This window comes from Rhinichthys klamathensis, unplaced genomic scaffold (genome assembly GCF_029890125.1).
Source record: "Rhinichthys klamathensis goyatoka isolate OS25496 unplaced genomic scaffold, OSU_Roscu_1.1 h1tg000054l_1, whole genome shotgun sequence".
NCBI lineage: Eukaryota > Metazoa > Chordata > Actinopteri > Cypriniformes > Leuciscidae > Rhinichthys > Rhinichthys klamathensis.
The window spans coordinates 1,660,091-1,680,081 of record NW_026606599.1 but is presented as its reverse complement, the minus strand read 5'-3'; the positions used below and the strand labels follow the sequence as shown (position 1 = coordinate 1,680,081).

The 19,991-nt window shown below is 40.4% G+C and overlaps 1 protein-coding gene across 3 annotated transcripts in view; it reads right to left on the bottom strand.

The window, feature by feature from the left end:
- rfwd3 (ring finger and WD repeat domain 3) overlaps positions 1-2,667 on the bottom strand; it is a 47,467-nt gene extending 44,800 nt beyond the window's left edge. For all 3 annotated transcript variants that reach the window (XM_056248314.1, XM_056248315.1, XM_056248316.1), the window contains exon 1: positions 2,483-2,667. The gene's annotated coding sequence lies outside the window, so the exon portion shown is untranslated. The remainder of the gene's footprint in view (positions 1-2,482) is intronic.
- Between the last annotated feature and the right edge of the window lie 17,324 nt (positions 2,668-19,991).

Here is a 19,991-nt window from a genome sequence, read left to right as displayed (position 1 = left end):
TAGTCTTTCCATAGCGCTTATAAATTTGTTGTTTTGTTTTCGGAATTGAGGTTTGTTTTGCACTTCTCGGCCACCGTATAATACACTTATTTATTACGCAACACAAATATTAGGTCAATTTTGCGGGGGCGAAGATTTCTACAAGTGGGTCCCGTCCCGAATAGCGTCACACACCACATATTCTCATAGAAAAGTACAACAATCTAAACACTCAAAATCCGTCATGTGTAAATCGATGGAATGGGACACTGTAGCTTTAAAAGATCCAGCAGGCTCCGCCCCCTAGTGGGCGTGTCAGGTTTCACATTTAACTACATTTACTCCACCACCTTATAATCAAACGTTTTTCTAAACTTGACAAAACACATTCCGTCAGAAAGCTCTGAGACTTAAGTTTCCATATTCGGTGACCATTTAGCGAAAGAAGTGATACTGCGACAGGAGTGTGTTCATCTGTGGCAGGAGTGTGAGCCGTTTAGCGATAGAAGTGTGTTCATCTGCGATAGAAGTGTGTTCGTCTGTGGCAGGAGTGTGTGTGTCGCTGTCGCCCGGTGGCTATTTTTGGTACAGCACCTAAAAAACCTCACAGGAAACTCATATTTGTGATATCAAATCTGGAGCACAACTTGGTTAGACACGAGGCTTTGATTTTGTGTCAATTTTAGAGTCCAAATTATTTTGTAAAATATATATTTCGTATAAAATTAAAAAATATAGTACATTTGCTTAAACTTAAACACTTTACACTTCCAATGGTTTAAGTGCTTTAACCTGATAATAACATTCTGCCGGGTGTCTTTTTTAACCCTTTACACCCGGAGTGTCCCGCCTGCAGCGCCACCTAGCTACGAAGAAATTAACAATCATACTTTTCAAAACTACTGCCTTGATCAACACAAGATACGTGTCATTTGAAAGCTTAGAGTCTGACCTTCACAATGAATGTAGCCACTTTGATTCACGTGAAGCCCAGGAAGACCCATATCTAAATAATATACGCACGAGTCACGTTTTCACTCGCATCTTCATGAAACATGCTCCTATTACAGCAGATTCTCAAGATTAAAATGAGTCCAAAATCGTAATCAGACAACCGAGATGATCACGAGACATTCCTCACGGAGGACACAATTTTATAAATGCCTTCTGGATCTAAGGGCTAAACACAAAGGCTATCTTGGTTTCAAACGCTGTAGCTTTTAATCACTTCATGCCATCTCCAGCAAACGCAATCCAGAGCGTTGTGGAGATTAGGGTTCACGTACCAACCCCGAAGTGATAAAATTAAATTAAATTCTGTATCAAAATTTATAGGCAAGACAAGTAGTTTGTTTAGGCATGGTTTGTAGGGAAATTACGCACATATACTCAAACGCACATAACTATAGAATCAGTTCTTAATGCGCATGTGAACGCCATCAGCGTTTATCACAGGTTCAGTTTAAAGTCTGTTTAAAGGGAACGGTGTCGACTTAGCGGCCCCTAATTTAATAACAAATGATCATTTCACCGGAAGTGAATCAATCAAAACTAACTCTAGCTGGAAATATAACATTATTCACGAACCGCTATAAAACCAAACCAATCTCTGTTACCTTAAATTATATGTTTATCTCTGTAAAGCTGCTTTGAAACAATCTACATTGTTAAAAGCGCTATATAAATGAGGATGACTTGACTTGTAGGGGAACTTCACCAGAAAATATTTTTCTCCTACCTTATTTCCTTCCTGAGTTATGGCATGCCAAATAAGAAAGATATGTAAATCTATAATAAAATATATATATTTGTGTTATTTATCAGCAGTTTCTCAGTATGAGATAACCAAAATGTAATTAAATGTTTGTTTTTCTAAAAAATAAAAATGTTCTATCAAACATACCTACCGGTACCTTTTGACTCTCCTTGCTATACTTTTGAGTTGTGAGTCTCTACTTTTGAGTATGCCTTAAATGTGTTAAAGAGAGCACCCCCACTCCTCATGACACACACTGGGTCTGCATCTCACACCTCTGCTTCAGAAGGGGGAACAATAAACAGGGGAATAAATATTTACCTCTTTGTCACAACAATCCTCACCAACTCCACACAAAAGGTCCTGTTTATGTAACACTTACATCATACTTTGAAAATTAACTTTATCCTTCGCTAAATTACTTTCGGTTCCCCTGAAAGAGAAGCAGAACCGAGTTCGCCATCCGGGTCTCTCTCCCACACTATCCAGGTTTAGTTCGCAATACCATAGAGTACGGGTAGTATGCGAACTACACTAGTTTGAGAAACGTCCTGCTAGATCGCCTGTTAAAAGTTGTAGTCCTCAAATCACACTGCGCCTGTATAGATCAGGGTTATGTAAAGTCAACATCCAGCAGGTCATAGTTTTCTCTAACAAATGACCAGAGACACTGTTATCATGAACATGCTGCTAATGTTGCTAACTAACTACAGCACACCAACAACATCTGACATTAACAACATTTACCGAGCACAGCGTCCGGTTTGCCTGAGGGATTTCTTCGTCCGGTCGCCAACAAACCAGCTTTTCCAGCTTTAAAGTGGATCGTGGTGCGATTTCGAATAATTACAAACAAGCTCGATAAATTCGTGATAGAAATCATGCAGGATCTTCGCTCCTGCTGCAAACACAACCGCCAACCCGAAGCCCCGCCCCCTCCGAGCGTTATGGTGTTTGATTGGACAAGAGCGTGCGATGGTCTCTGACTCATTTCCGGGAATCGGTTCTTTCAAACAGTTCATTCTAAATAACCAGTGGTCTGTTGCATAAACAGACTGCTTAGAAGAATAGTCTTACAAGCTGAAGTTAGTCGTGTAATTTTGTTGGACATAACTTTTTTAAGTCACTCATAAAACTGTAGAATGGTCTAATTGGAATCCAAAAAGTAAGATTCATGATTCGTTCAGAACGACTTTTTGAACTGAAAAGATTCGACTCAACAGGACGATTCGCTTAAGAAAAAAAACATAATAGAGGAAATGCTCAAATAATTTATAGTTACTTTTAAAGACTTGGCACATTATGTTACCTTTGACATGATACACGGGCACCCGCTGATATTGTTACAGAAAGTTACTGTGATACTTCATTTCATGTAGAACTTGTGCGCACACACACACACACACACACACACACACACTTTAGCCAGCCCAGCAGAGGGCGTTGCGATTCTATTCTGCTGTAAAGATGCTGAGATGCAATAACACACACAGTCCCAAACCTAAGAGTAGTTCACGCTGAACACACACAGATACTTTACTTCTGAATGTAAAAAAAAAAAAAAAACTTCTGAAAGTATGTAATTGTAAACATTAAAACTTCTGCCCCATAATGGTCACATGACAAGACAACCTGACTGGTGTAGTACGTCACGATTCATACTACACACATTCAAACTAGATAGGACATACTTTAACAGTTGTGAAGTAATTACTTGTTCAAAAGAAGTAGCTACCTATGCAATTTCAGACGCAGCTAATGAGATGAATAGAATTTAGGCCCAGAATGCATTGCAACAACCTCCAAAAAATCATCCCAAGATGGCAGACAAAGTAAAAGAAGTGTTGATTATCATTCACTCAATACCAAAAAAATACATTATTAAATTAATTCTAGTGTTTAGAAAGAGAGAGAGAGAGAGAGAGAGAGAGAGAGAGAGAGAGAGAGAGAGAGAGAGAGAGAGAGAGAGAGAGAGAGAGAGAGAGAGAGATGCATCAACAGAAGGGAGACAGATGGCATCAAATCCTCAAGTCTGTGTCATACTTCATAACACCTTTTGATAACACACACTATAACATTGTGGATTCAATTACATAAGTTAGGTAATGCAAGTGTATTTTCTAATGTGGCATCTGTAGCCAGTATTACTGTAATTACTTAAGCAACAAGTTTGTTTTGATACCCAGATAACAGTTTGGAAGCAGAGACTGTCCCGCTGGATAGCGTACGTGATAGCGCTAGCGCTAGCTTACAGGTCCCTGGACTAGCAGGATCCATCACTGACATCTGTGCGACTTCATGTGAGATCTTTATCAGGTTATATAACTCTGGCCCCGTTCACAGCTGGTATCAAGATGTGTTTCGGTCGCTCGGATCACGAGTGGACGATGCTGAAAGCTGGTGTAAACGGGTCTAAAACATTTAGAGCTTGTCCACTTTCGAAGACTTCCAGAGGTAGTTGAAAACACACTCGACTGGATTGCTTCCATAGTGTAAACGATCATGTGATCAAAAGTGTTTGAACGGCCACATAAGACTGACCGACCTGAACCTTACTGACCTGATGCGTGAACATCATGGGAAGAGCTCTATTTAAACTTTATCGGCTAGAGACTCAAGTTTAGTTTGAAGATGAAAAACATGCCGAGCACAATGTTCCCTCTCCACCCTGTCATCTAACACTCTCTCAGCGTCCGTGATCCTGCGTCTGTCAAAGCAGAAGCGAAACCTGCTGCGCTCTGTGTGTTCTCCGCCGTCTCTGCTCGAGGTCCATGTTCTCTAGGAGATATCACACCCACAGGCTCCGGTCCCGAACCCGAGCCCATCGGGCATGTCTGAGGTCCCTGTCTCCTGTCATCAAGGCTCAGGACGGCTTCTGTTCTGCACTAGTTGTACGGCGCGTTATTGAATCGCGTTCCCCATACAGTGTGCGTCAGAAACGGACACAATGTGAGAGAACCGTGTCGAAAGGCAGAGCTGAAGTGGTCATCTCAACTGGCATCAGACATTGGGCCGCTCAGACATTGGCTTCGACATAAAGTCAGTAGCCGCGTTTCCATTACCCTTCAAATTGCGCAAATCGAAATTGCGAATTGAAAATATGCTCAATGGAAACACGTCAATTTCACACAAACTCTTCGCAATTTCGCAAAAAAAGTTTTTACGCTCGCATGAGGAGGTTTTTCAGGCAATTCGAAAAATGGAGGTTCCGATGGAAACAGTTTTTGCGCATTTACAGTCACCTGACGTAGATGACGCGGTGTGTTCGGACAGAAGACGAGACAGAGTTCTCTATTAAATACATAAAAGACAAAAGAATTAGTAGGAATTCCGTTTTTGTCAAACAGTGACCCCTAGAGTCGCTGTGGAGTACTTGTACGGTCGTGAATAGCACTCACGCAGAGATGGCTCGCACTCACGGCCGGATCCCCTCCCCCTGTACACCGGTACCTGTTCAGTGGGATGGACGCTGTAACGAGTGGAAATAAGGTGTGGCCCCTTTAAGAGCTGCACGCGCCCTGTTTAACTGTCGGCAGTCTTTATTGTATGTGCGCCTCGAACACCACATGTATACGGCGCCGGGTTATTTCTGTTTGATGCTCATTTTATCAGAATTTTATCAGATCTGTTTTTTGCCGTAGAGCAATTCGTTACCTCTCGAGACCTGATATCACACGATACTTCCTAACACTGAGGCCGGCGGCCCAAAGTTGCAAGGGTGGTTTTGCGGCTCACAGGCACCAGGGGGGTGCGAGACGACCACCATTCAACACAAAATCAGTAATATAAACATTACATTGAATCCAAAGCTGTTCGGTTAAGGTAAAAAAAGTTACTTAGTTCACCTTTAATGGAAACGCCGTTGTTTCGCAATAGTTTTTTGTCGACATTTAGAAAAAACGCAAATCTGTAATGGAAACGTGCCTACGGTACACGGAAAGCTCAGGTGTCTAGTTAATTTTCAATGCAAGACACACTGAACGCGGCAAATCCAGTGCTATCTCTCGACCAATTCAGTAACAGTTGGTGGTTAATTTGCTAGCACGAGTAAAAGGTGGCTAATTCGTACGATGGGTTTAGGGACGGGGTCAGGGGAAGGGCATTCGCACGAATTCATACGAATTGGGCAACTATAATATCTGCTAACTTTGTTTACATTTTGGCACACAATTTGTCTGAAAATAGGTGGGAAATGAACCACTTGTGTGGTAAAACGCAAAAGCATTCTCAATTATTTAACAAACAAACAACTTTGTGAATGATTGTAACGATTTGGTTTTGGTTCATGCCTGATGTCTCTGTCAGGCTTCATGTCTGTCATGTTCAAGTCATGTGATCCTGCCATGTGTTCCCTTGTCTCATGTGTCATGTGGTCACTGGTTCATTGGCTCATTGTTCACAGGTGTCCCTTGTCTTGTCATTAGTCTTGTGTGTGTTTAAGCCCTCATGTTTGCCATGTGTCTTGGTCAAGTAAGCTCCATGTCCATGTTTAAGTCTTGTTCTAAGTTCATGTCACGCCATGCTTTTGTTTTGAGTTTGTTCATGTTATCCTAAATAAACTGCACTTGGGTTCTCATCTACACTTGCCTCCTGTGGACTTCCTTACAATGATGAACGATCCCGTTCTGTGGAAATCCACTAATGCATGCCAGGACATCGTCACAGCAGAGGTTTTGAAACCGGATGACTGCAGTGTTCATCAGGACACCATGTCCTGTTCCTTTACTGGTGTGTTGGTTTGCAGTCGTCAGATGTGACCCCGCAGTCGTGACCAGGCCGAGGCTGCTGTGACATGGAAGAGCTGGATGAGTGTCTAACCCATGCTAGCACAGATAACAAGCACTGACATTGTGGACAATGAACTGAGATTTTAAACAACAGAATCTCTTAGCAACTAGTCAACATTGGCCTAAAGATGTTATCATTAGTGATAGTTGCTAAGGCGAGGAACCAGGAACATGTAATGAGGAGGTAAATAGGGTTCATTTTCATTGTTCAAGAAACCCTGGCTAACCATTAGTAATTTTGGCTATTTATGATGGCAGGAACTATTGTCAGTGTGTGAGTAACGCTGATCACAGAAGTAATATGGTGTTGCTAAGAGACATGGGAAATGTCAGCCGGCCTCCTCGTCTCATGAACACCTGGAGTCTCTTCGGATCAATCCGCTCTGGTTGCCAGGAGCGTGAAGAGTGACATGCGTTTGCTGAAGGGGGATAAACTGCCTTGACATCTGAAACTCCTTCAATCAGAATATGAGGTCATTTCAGTACGTCATGAACAGTAAAAGAGTGTTGTCTGCCTACCCAGAATCCACTGCTGTGATGTATGGGTGTTTGTCAGGGCATCACTGTACGGTTGCTAGGTGTTCTGAGTGGGTTTAGCACGTTGCTATGAGGTTGCTAGGGTGTTCTGAATGGTTCCTTGGGCATTGTATATTGTGGGCCTGTAAAAAAAACTCCCTGCCATGATCTTTCTGTCATCTCTTAACCACACTGTGTGGTGGCTAGGTGTTGTAGTTGGTTGTTAAGGTGTCGCTCTGTGGTTGCTAAATAGTTGCTAGGTTGTTGCCAGGGCATCACTATGTCGTTACTAGATGTTCTGAGTTCTTTTTAACATGTTTCTATGTGGTCTAAGGGTTCTGGGTGGTTGCTAGGGCATTGCTATGTGGTTGCTATGGTGTTCTGGAGGTTGCCAGGGCGTTGCTAAGTCTTTTGAGTTGTGAACATGCTGCTATGTGGTTTACAGGGAATTCTGGGTGGTTTCCAGGGCTTTGCAATGAAGCTGCTAGTTGTTCTGATCCATTTTTAGCAGGTCACTGTTTAGATGTTAAGGTATTATGGATGGTTGCTTGGGCATTTCTAGGGGTTGCTAGGGTATTGTTTGCCTGTACAAAACTCACCGTGATGATGTTTGGATGTTGTAAGTGGTTTCCAGGGCATCACCATGGTTGATAGGTGTTCTGGGTGCTAAGTAGAGTGTTGCTATGTGGTTTCTATGGCGTTGCTAGGTAGTTACCAAGGCATTGGTGTTCTCAGGGTGGTTGCCAGGGAATTGCAATATTGCTATGGTGTTCTGGTTTATTGCTAGGATGTTGCTTTGTGGTTGTGAGGGGTTCTGAATGGTTTTCAACGCACTGTCATGTGGTTGCCAGGGCGTCACTATGCAGTTACTAAATGTAATTTTTTAACATGTTTTAATGTTTTATGTTCTAGGTGGTTGCTAGGACATTTCTATGTGGTTGCTAGGGTGCTAGGGCATTGCTAGGGGGTTGAAGGTGGTTGCCAGAGCGTGAATCCCTCCTTCAATGAATGTTAGACACGTTCAGTTTGAGCTGCTTGCACATCTTCTATGAGCCATCCAACTTATTATCATAAAGGTCAAAGAGCGATAATGTGAGACAGATCGATCTTCAGTATGAGCCAGATCAGCACACTTAACCTGATGAATGTCCAAAGAGGAAATATGTGACATGTCATTTGATTTCATGGTTTCAGAAAATATGACCAGAACAAGTTTGTTTCTCATAATCAGTGTAAGCAGATCGTACAGATTCACACAAATTAGCCACCGATTCTCCAAAACGGAAATAAGGAACGGCCATGAGATTGTATTTGCAATAGTATGTGATGTGCTGCACTGTATGTGGTTTACATGCCACATTGCTAAAGCTTCACACACAATCTTTTAATCAATCATGCTGAATTGTCCACACTCTGCTGCGTGATAATTATAGATCTGCAATCAAAATGACAAGGCCGTCGGTCAGCATCTGATGCGTAGCGCTAAACCACTGAGAGCCTTTTATTTCTGACTCGATAAAGAAAGTTCTGCGACCTCTCGACTGTTCAATTCAATCCTATTTTAGTCAGAGAGCCTCTTTCAATGGTTTGAAGCACCCATAAAGAAAAGCGTTGGCCGTGAAACACTGAGCCCATGGCAACAGTAGCTAAGGGGACGTGCTCAAAGGGAAGACGGCTGGATGGACCCGAGAGCAAATCTCAGAAACCAGAGAGAACAGACCTGACACTGATCAGGCACAAGACACATACATTATTACTTAAACTGTTTGGGTCTAGGTTTACTCAATTAAATGGGCTTAGTCAGTTTGCTAGGTTTTCTCAAACATATATAGGCCTATATATTCAATTTATTTATAAAGCACATTTTAAAACAAAGTGCTGTCCAAAAATAGAAAAAAATAAGAGCAAAAAACGCTCAAACAAGGATTACAGAGAATTAAAAGCACAAGACAAAAGATGTGAAGTCTGTCCTGATGGGTAGAGGTGTAGAGGTTGTACGGTAAGGCAGACAGTAAGTGATAATTTCCTGATCTAAGCAATCTGGATGGATTGTGGAAAACACTTTAATCAGAAAGGTATTTGGGAGCTAGATGGTTGAGAGCTTTGCACACAATTAGTACAATTTTAAAATTGCTTCGATACGCTCTCTGCACTGGCTGCCGGTGAGATAAAGTCGGTGTAATATGATCTCGTTTGTGGCTTCCTGTGAGCGTGAGCAAGGTTTGTTTGTCTCAGACTACCATCTCGGTAAGATCCTAAATGTTTAGCGTCAGAGGTGCGGCGGGAGAATAAAAACTGTTGGTGAGCCACAGTTTGAGTTCATGAAGACAGGCTTCCAGTCTCTTATAAGCAGAATTATCCTTGCTTTTTCTAGGTATGTAGAGTTTGTATAACAGTGGTACTACACACCAAATCTACTTAAAATTGACCGCATAGGTAGCATGTATAATGAAAATAGTAGCGGTCCCAAGATCGAACCCTGTGGTACACCACAAATGAGGTGGGTCGCCGAGGATGAGTGGACACCTAAACTTACGGGAAAACTTCTATTAGACAGGAAGGACTGGAACCCTTCAGTACCGTACCTGTGATCCCGATGGAGCGCTCCTGGCGAGGTAAAAGAGCCTGCGGTCCACAAACTCAATAGCCAAGCTCAAATACAGAAGCACTGGAATTTCCCAGATTTTTTTTTATTTAAAAATATACTTTATTGTCCCTAATGGGGACATTTGTTGTGGATTTGATAATCAACGTTTCTACATCACCTGTCACACCTAGAATCATTCTAAAATACATCACATTCACAAAAACTTTACATAAATTACACACATCATATGACTTTCACATACATTCACCACACACGTGGGTAACTGCCGCAATATATATTAGGATTATCACATTCGACTAGTCCTTATATAATCATGTAATTGATACCAGCGCAAATGAATTGTTAAACCTGTTCAATTAACATTGAGGAGTTCTGTCCCTTCTCCTTGAGGGTATGAAGGGCTGAACACATATGGGCAGAACTCTTTACTGCCCTAGTACTGCAAAAAGCCTTTTAAAGGTATACGTGTGTTAAACGTGGCACAATGGCCTTCATCATCACAGTATGCTAATGCCCATCTAGTGCAAGGCACTGTTGGGACACTCCAGGCACGGGACGGTTCTGTTGGGAGACGGAGTCGTTTACACCTCAATGACACGTCTGGACCATTCGCTTCACAGGACATAAGCTTTCTACTACATACTGTTTATTTACTAGTCTGTTCTAATACTGTATGTAACTATGCCATGTTTGGGCTCATCTGACAGCTTATACACTGAAATGAATGGTGGTGAACTTAATAGAGATATTAAAGTATCCTAATGTACAATCTAGGTACTATTGGTTAAACATGCATTGAGGAGAATATGCTAATGTTCTTCTCCCGCTCTTGATCACCACCCATTTGCCTCATCTTTTGGTTTCCTGTCAGTCAGTTTCGGTGTTGGTAATCCACTCATGTTTAACAATGCTTTGCTCAGGTAAAAGAAGGAAAGGTAAGTGTTGATTTTGGAGAAAGGCTTTAACTCCAGCACACCGGTGCGTAACCTCATACTAGGACAAAGGCTTTTACGGCCTTGTCTGCACAACAGTGCATTATTTGTTATTATCAGTTCTAAGAAAGACCTTTACCTTTAAAGAATAAGAGGTTAAAGAATAACAACCACTTTAATGGAGTCAGATTAATTATATTGGAGTCAGCTTTTGATGATATATGCGTCTGCTTTTGCTGTTTGTGCTGCTGTATGCTCGTTTAAATCACAGGATCCCTGCGACCCAAGTTCATATCCAGTGTCCTGTCTCAGAGAGAGACCGCTCCCAGATTCCCGTCCCACTCGTTTGCTCAGATCCAGTGCCTGTTCTTGTGGAGGTGTGAAGTGTTCGATGGATGATTTGCATATCTATGAACACTGCAACACATTTGATGGAGCCTCCTCGTGCAGGGCTGAAAGCAGAACAAAGACTGAAGACTGACCAACGATTGCAACAAGCCTGGACGAAAGTCTGAAGATGACATCTACACACAACAGAAAGCATGTCTTTATGGACTGGGCCATCTTTGGACTCCATGTGTGTGGCCAACGGTGCCAAGGGGGGAATGTGAAGGATTGGAAATAATTCAAGATATTTGAAAGGAACAAACATTTGCTTTATTGTGTTCCACTCCCTCTTTCTCCAATGACCATTTGAGTTCCCAACAGCACAGACGGGCTGATAGCGATCAAGGCTGGCCAAGGTGTGTGTACTTCAATGAATTGTCACACCTTTAGTACAATGGGGAAGTTGTAATTATCTGATTGGTCAGCTTGAATGTCTCACATTTGGGTTTTAGTAACAATGGATAAAAGAAGATTGTAACCGTTGCTCTGTCTCTCTGATGCTCTGCTTCTTTGATTCCTGGGCACTTCTTGCCTTTGTCTCTCTCTCTCTCTCTCTCTCTCTCTCTCTCTCTCTCTCTCTCTCTCTCTCTCTCTCTCTCGTAACATTTTACATATATGCTGGGTACAATTAATGGTATAAGTTATTATCATCTCATACATCTATTCTGTAACTATTTTAAGTGTAACCATAACCATATATTGTCATTAAACCCTTTCAATTACAAATAATGTGCTACCTAGATTTGATTTGCTATTGACTTTGAAGTGCTACCTGCAATACAATATCATCACTCGCTATAGCAACGCTCTCCCACATATTTAGCTATTGTAACTGCGCTTATGTCCGTCGCTGGTATAAGTAGCAGTGGGTGGTAATAGACAAGAAATGTACAGTTTTCTACCATCTTTCTGACAACGTTTCTTTAGTCATTCGGTAAGTAAGATATTGATTTTTAATCCTTTTTTGTTTTTCATGCTACTAAAATAACAATGCCTTGACTAATTCATAAACGGTTCTTGACTGTGTGACACACAAGAATAACCCCACACAAAAACGTTTACTGTATTCTTGTAATCAACATTAATCATTATATCACGAACAATGATCGACAATAATGATGTTTTTCACTTACAAGGTAAAAAGTTGTTTTGATAACAGCTTCAACCTTTTTGGGAATGCTATCTGAGTGCATCATCTTTTGTGTCAAATCCTTACATTTAATCAATAAATTAAAACAACATCGAACATCACTCGTTCCAATCAGCTATCGCATCTGTTTTAAGCGATTTGAACGTTTCCTTTTTGTTAAAAACCGAGCAAAGAACAACACTCGGAGATGTTTCTCCGCCGCTCTGCATACGTCATCTCCTTCACCGCTCTGATTGGGTTTAGGTCTATCCGCGACGTCCGTTGGTGACGCCCCTCTGGAAATGATTTGTCTATGACGCTTTGCCAGACCATGGCTGCGTTCCAAACCGCATACTCAATGAGTAGGTACTTAATTTCAATGAGTACTTACTTAACGAGCGCTAAAAGAGTAAGTACTTTATAGCCAAATCTCGTTGAGTATGAATGCGATCCGGACATCTGCCATGTTGACGTTATCATGTGACCTACGACGCGTTATCACAAGCGCAACAACTTAAAAGATAAACGACACGTTTAATTCATCTATCTGTAAATATCTTGATATTGATGAAACTTTCTCATTTTGTGGTATTGTTGAAGAAACAGCTGCCAATTTATTTTGTGAATACATTTAGGGTTGATTTAAGTTGTTATATTTTAAACCCTACTAATGTGACCCACAGTTGTATCCTTATAACGATATATTTTTTTAAGAAACCCCAAAATCGTCATCTCTTGAATATGTTAATTTCTTTATTTTATACCCAAAAAGTTTCTCCCTTAAGTTTTCCTCTTTTCTTGATGAATTTACCTCTCGTTTCATCCCTCAGACTTATAACAACAAAACAATTTTTAATGTATTATGAAGAACTATTTAAAGATATTTAGCCTTGTTATTGTTCTTTTTTCCTGTGTATAAATATCATATTATGATGTACACAAACCAATGATCTTTATGTTTTCTGTTTTGTCATTATGATTGTTCATTGGTAGATAAAACTATGGTATCTTTTCATGATCTTTATGTAATACGTTTAAAGATATGAGCGACAGGTGCACTAACACTTCGTAACATCAGTAACTCGACAGCACAACCTAGAACAGTTTTCCTCTGCGTTTGTAATGTCTGCACAAGGAGACGGGCCGCTGCTCGAAGATCTCCTGTGGAGAAAACTGTTGACTTTATACTCGAAAAATGTAAGTATCGCTCCTTAAAGATTAATATTACCTCAGAATGAATTGCATTGTTAGCCCACCCCAAAACTTAAACAAAATAATATTAAATGCTGACCAATACTTAATTATATTACTTTTTTATATAGGCTACTAAACATGATATATAAATAAAATAAAATAAAACAAGCTAAATGTAATTTGTTTTGTCATATGAGTTATGCATGAATACACGTGAACATCTCAATTGTCAGTCAAGCAATGAATTAATGCATACATTAGCCTAAATAATTATATTTTATATAGGCTACTGACAACAATAAGAAACATGAATAAATGAGTAAAAGAACAAATAAAAGTAACCATCACACAATAAACAAATGCATATACAATTCAACAACACATGAAACAAATCTTTATTCAAACTACAAGCATGTATTTACAGGCGCTGAACCCCACATACTGCCATCTCAACACAGCGGTTCCCATTCTGCGGCTTTACTCTGATGAATTCACCAGAGGTGACCGGGCCTTCGATCGTGCCGGAGCTTGTTGCTGCGCTTCACCGTCTGAAGCCCCGTTCACACTACACGCGACCAAGCGACGCGATACCATTCATTTCAATGGTGAGCGGGCGACTTCCGGCGACACGCGCGACAGCGACCGTTGGCGACTAGATGGGGCGTGTCTAGCGACGCGACAAAGTTGAGAAATTTTTAACTTTATGCAAATGAAGAGCGATTTTCGCGAGCGACAACCAATAGGAGTGGAGCGCACGTGATCCTTCTCCTCAGCCCCTGGGCCTGCAGTGATGGACGGCAAGAAAGCTGATTCGCTGTCTTTTGGATGTCATACTAGTCAACCAGTAGTGGGAACGCCCACTAGCGACCTCATCGCCAGTGCCCTGGCGACTTGCAGCGACAAAGTCGCGTGTAGTGTGAACGGGGCTTGAGGCGATAAGCGCCGGTGGAGAGATGGAGCGTCTCATCCATGAGAGTAATGAAGTTCATGAAGACAGGCTTCCAGTCTCTTATAAGCAGAATTATCCTTGCTTTTTCTAGGTATGTAGAGTTTGTATCACAGTGGTACTACACACCAAATCTACTTAAAATTGACCGCATAGGTAGCATGTATAATGAAAATAGTAGCGGTCCCAAGATCGAACCCTGTGGTACACCACAAGTGAGGTGGGTCGCCGAGGATGAGTGGACACCTAAACTTACGGGAAAACTTCTATTAGACAGGAAGGACTGGAACCCTTCAGTACCGTACCTGTGATCCCGATGGAGCGCTCCTGGCGAGGTAAAAGAGCCTGCGGTCCACAAACTCAATAGCCAAGCTCAAATACAGAAGCACTGGAATTTCCCAGATTTTTTTTTATTTAAAAATATACTTTATTGTCCCTAATGGGGACATTTGTTGTGGATTTGATAATCAACGTTTCTACATCACCTGTCACACCTAGAATCATTCTAAAATACAAAACTTTACATAAATTACACCATCCATGGCACCGTTTCCAGGATCCAGCTCTGGGCTCCTCATCCTCAGTGCTCACACCAGTCTGAATAAAAACATGTTTAGTTACTTTATAGATTTGTTTATTTACAGCACATTTGTCTAATGTCAACAGTGTTGACAACAGTGAATTAACGTTATCCTATAATAATGCCACACACATACATCACTCAGATGTCTTTTTCATGTTGTGATGTGCTCATCTGCAATATGTCAATACTTACAATATTTTCCTTTCAGATGTAAATCGACATTTTAAATAAGCGTGTTTAAGATGTATATGGTTATGTAAATCCACTTTAGAGACGTTACGTGTGCTTAGAGCTCCCCTGTTAGCTAGCTATACAAAACATGTTTTTACAGCAAAATCACAAATATACTGTCTAACTACTTTACACCTTCAACAGTTAAAACGTTTACTCTATAGTAGTTTAACACATAAGGAACCGTGTTTACTCACATTTGAAAACCCCCGCGTCGCTGATCTCCGTGATGTTTGATAATGACGTATGCTCTCGCGTGGCCTCCTGGGATAGAAGAGTATCCATCGGTTGAGCACTCAAAAATCTGCGCTGAAGCAGTAAGCCATCCGGGAACTTCTCGCCTACTCTTTTATGAATACTGATGTTTCGAACGTACTGCTTCCTTCACGTACTGTTTTCGCCTACTATATAGTAGGAAAGTAGGCATATTCGAACGCACTTAAGTCCGAATCTCGCGATAATTCGTACGTCACCCAGGTAATTCTCGCCTACTCTTTTGGATTCATACATACTTTTTCGCTCGCCTACTCTTTTTCCCATACTATATAGTAGGGAAGTATGCGGTTTGGAACGCAGCACATAACTCAGTTACAACTGAGAATACTCTGGTTTTAACCAGGCTAGTAAATTACAGTAAAAGACACAATAGAGCTGATGAAATAGCATTGTTTAATGCAGCTCACAGGGAATTAGTAATGACTTAATTAATAAAGGACATTATTAATGCTTTAAACATAAAAAGTTTAATACATTTATTTTTTAAATAATTAAAAATATAAACTAAAATTGAAATGTTAAATTAAAACCGCCACTAGGTAGCAGCAATTCACTTTTATTGAGTGAGTCATTGAGATTCAAGCGATTCATTAATTCGGCTCATTCATCGAGTGATCGGGCAGCCTCGCAGCCTGAGCCCTGCAGAATCCACCCTTACAGAAGCAGTTCAGAGCAAGAACAGATTACATGGGACGAATCACTCAACATCCTTCAATGTGCATTGCTCATAAAGACTGAATGCTACGATAGTCTCTCTGCCCTATCAGTTTCATAGGAGTTCGTATATGTACTTATAATTAGCTTTGTTTTGGTTTTCACAGTGAGGTTTCCGTACCAGGTTGACAGACCAAACCTAATAACACTTTCTAGTACAGATTGGTAAACATTTTGGATAGGAACGGCAAGTTAGAGATAGGCCAATAATTCTGCAGAGTCAAGAGGGTTTCTTAAGGATGGGAGTCACAGAGGCGGATTTGAAGCAGGCTGGGACAGGCGAGGTTGCTTACAAGGCAGCTGTTAATGATATTCAAAATGACTGAGCCAACAGTATCAAAGGTCTGCTTTACAAATCGAGAGGGAAGAATATCAAGAGGACAAAAGGTAGGTTTTAATTTTATTGTGGACCAAAATATTAATTGTATGTGTGTTACTGAGACTTGATTTAAATCAAACAGACACCGTCTGGATATGCCTTTATATGCAAACCTCGCTGTTTTAATCTATTATTCGCAACAGTTTAATCTGAGCCATCATCTTTTGAAATCTTGGCTGTACAACTTTAAGGTTCAACTCCCACCATTGTTATGATTTATAGACCACCAAAGCCATCTGCTTTGTCTACTTTTTAAACAGAATTTTCTACTGTTTTAACACATGTACCTTGTCTCAAGGGTCTATATCCGTAATGATCTAAATAATTATCGGCACATATATAATCTTCCTTTTATTTAAAAAAAATACTTGAAAGAACAATAACAACTCAATTTGAAGTGCCTAAATAATGACCTCAATGAGCACTTTCAGTCGGGCTTTAGATCCAAACAGCACGAAAACAGCTCTTGTTGAAGTTACAAATGATCTTCTCCTTGATTCTGGTTTCGTGTCTATTCTTATTCTTTTAGATATTAGTAGTGCCTTCGACACCATTAATTCAATATCACTGGAACGATTGGCTTGTATTGGAGTTTCTGACATTGATGTGCTCCTTTGGTTTTCATCCTATTAAAGTGACAGGAAAGTTTGTCCAGATTGCAAATGTTCCACCAGAGTCTGTTCCGGTAACTCACGGTGTTCCACAGGGCTCAGTGTTGGGTCCGCTGTCATTCATCATGTATATTCTACCCCTTGGTCGCGTTTTTCACACTTATGACATTAACTTCCATTTTTACGCAGATGAAACACAATTCTACAAAACCTAAGCTTCCCATCCCTCTTCAGTACTCACTCAATGTTTGCAGGATGTTGACATATGGATGACCAACATTTTTTTTAAAGCTAAATACCAACAAAACCGAAGCCCTCCTTGTTGGGTCAAGGTCTGTTTTATCTAAAACTCAATCCTCCACCCTTCTCATTGGTAACTGTCCGGTTAATATTCCCACCCAGGTGAAAAGTCTTGGTGTTATATTTTTGCTTTCTTTTGGTTCCCATATTAATAATAATTCACATTCTGCATTTTTTCATTTTCGTAACATTGCTCGACTTCTTCCATCACTTTCTCAGAATAGCACTATAGTCCTTATTCATACTTTGGTTACATCACGGATTGATTATTGTAATTCTTTTATCTAGTTGGTCACCTCTGGTCATATAACTCCTATTCTTTTCCCACTACACTGTATTCATGTTCGTTATCGTATCCAGTACATCATTTTGCTGCTCACCTACAAAGCTCTTCATAATTTGTCTCCTCTTTATCTTTAAGATTCTACTAACTATAAGTAACTTTTCAACAACATGTCAACTAACTGTCATTGGAGTATTAGTAGACTGTAGTAGACTGTTAGTAGACTGGTAGGTTATGGTTAGGTGTTAGGGTTCGGGTTAGAAGAAAAAGTTGACTTGTAGTTGCTTAGTTACTTATAGTTAGTAGAGTGTCTGTTGGGGGACCAACAAAATAAAGTGTTAGCAGATATTAAGCAGACAGTCTACTAATACTCTAATGACAGTTAGTTGACATGTAGCTGGTAAGTTACTTATAGTTAGTATAATGTCTAAAGTGGACTATCGAAATAAAGTGTTACCAGATCTTCTTCACTTGTAAACTCCCTCATGTTCTTTGAGATCATCTTCTGCAGAATTATTGACCGTTCCAAATATCAAGTTGAGTATATTCGGTGGTCGAGCTAATAGCTGTGCGACACCACAATTATGTATTTCTTCACCATTGCACAGTCGCATCTGGATTCAATTTCCCTTTTTAAAACTCAGATTAAAACGTGTCTGTTTAGAATAGCTTTTAGTGACTTGATTTGTTTGATTGTATGTTTGATCTTTATGTCTGTGTTTTTGCATGGCTTTGTATTTTACTGACTTGCTCTTACATGCACGGTGTCTGAGTGCCTTGAAAGGCGCCTATAAATAAAAGGTATAATTATTATAATTGTTATTAATTTTAAAGTGATTTCTCTGCATGCCTGAGGGGAGATCGGCTCAAATTTAAATTGGGCTCGAATACTGTTAATTTTGAGAAGAAATTAAGAAAATGTTCACACACTGGCGGAAAGGTCACTGACAGAGTCTTGACAGAGGGATTTAAGACGGAGTCAATAGTCGAGAAAAGCATTCTAGAACTAATTTTTAACAATAATGTCAGATAAAAATGTATTCTTTGCAGCCTTGACAGACTTTTGAAAGTTATGTAGGGAGACATTCAGCATTTCAAATGATACCTAAAGCCTATCTTTCTCCCATTTTCATCCGAATTGTCGGCATTGCTGTCTCAGTAATCGAATATCACTGTTTATTCCACGGATGAGACTTGTTTTTGGGATTGATAATCTTTCCAGGTGCAATAGAGTCTAGGATCTTTGAGCGTTTATAATTAAAAGCTTGTATCTGCTCGTCAACATCGGGAGTCTGAAATAAGAGGATGGTCAGCCTCCAGGTACAGTTCAGAAAACACCAGGTGAAGTTCAGATGCGAGACCAACGTGCGTGAGGTGCTGCAGTTCTGGAGGATCTGGGAGAAATGCTGAAAACAGCACGGGTCTGTGGTCGGAGACTGGGACATCACACATTTCAGTGTCAGCCACCGACAGACCATACGACAGTAGTAAGCCGAGTGTTTGGCCATAACAACGAGTGGGGCCGTTCACCCACTGAACAACATTTGAAGAAGACAATACGTATAATGATCCCTTGGCTTAGCAGAAGAGCATACATGAATATTAAAATCACCAAGCATTCAAATATGGTCATATCTCACTGCATACCCCAGAAAGGCTGCAAACTCGTTTATAAAGTTCTTGGATGAGGGTGGACAGTATATTAATAAAAATAAAACAGGGTAGGAAGAGGTTAGATGAATTCCCTGGACTCATAACTAGTGAAAGTGGGCAACAGTGTAAGTCCTGAACCGAGGAGTATTAAAGAATTCATACTCAGGGCGAACCAGTTCAGAAGGACTTCGGTCACCTGTTTTTATCCAAGATTCTGTCATGAAAATGTAGTCCAGGTTGTTTGAAGTGATATTCAGGGCCTAAAACTAACTTATTGCCACACCTGTCAATGGTCGGTGACTTAAGAAAATGTATCAGTTATAAATATTTTTTTACCAGCCATGAACAAAAGCAGGCAGTTATGACACCAAAATTTTGATACCAGTGCAAATTCACAATTTTCTGATACAGAAATGTAATAAAGTAATTCAATGTTAAATAACACTTCATAGTCTTCACGGTATAAATTAAACATAGATTAATCCTTATTAAAGTTACAAATGTTATTCAGTCAAGAGCAGCGATTTGTCTTTTCTTTTGTTGTTTGATTTCATATTAAAGACAGGAATATATTAGGCTGCTGTCACTTTAAGACTGAATGCACTGATCCAATGTACTGAAACACATGCGTTACACATGTCTGCACACAGAAAACCTCCCATACAGCGAGTAACAAATTGAGTGCCATTTTGCTTCTTCTTGCAAAGAAAAAAAAGTCAGAATTGTG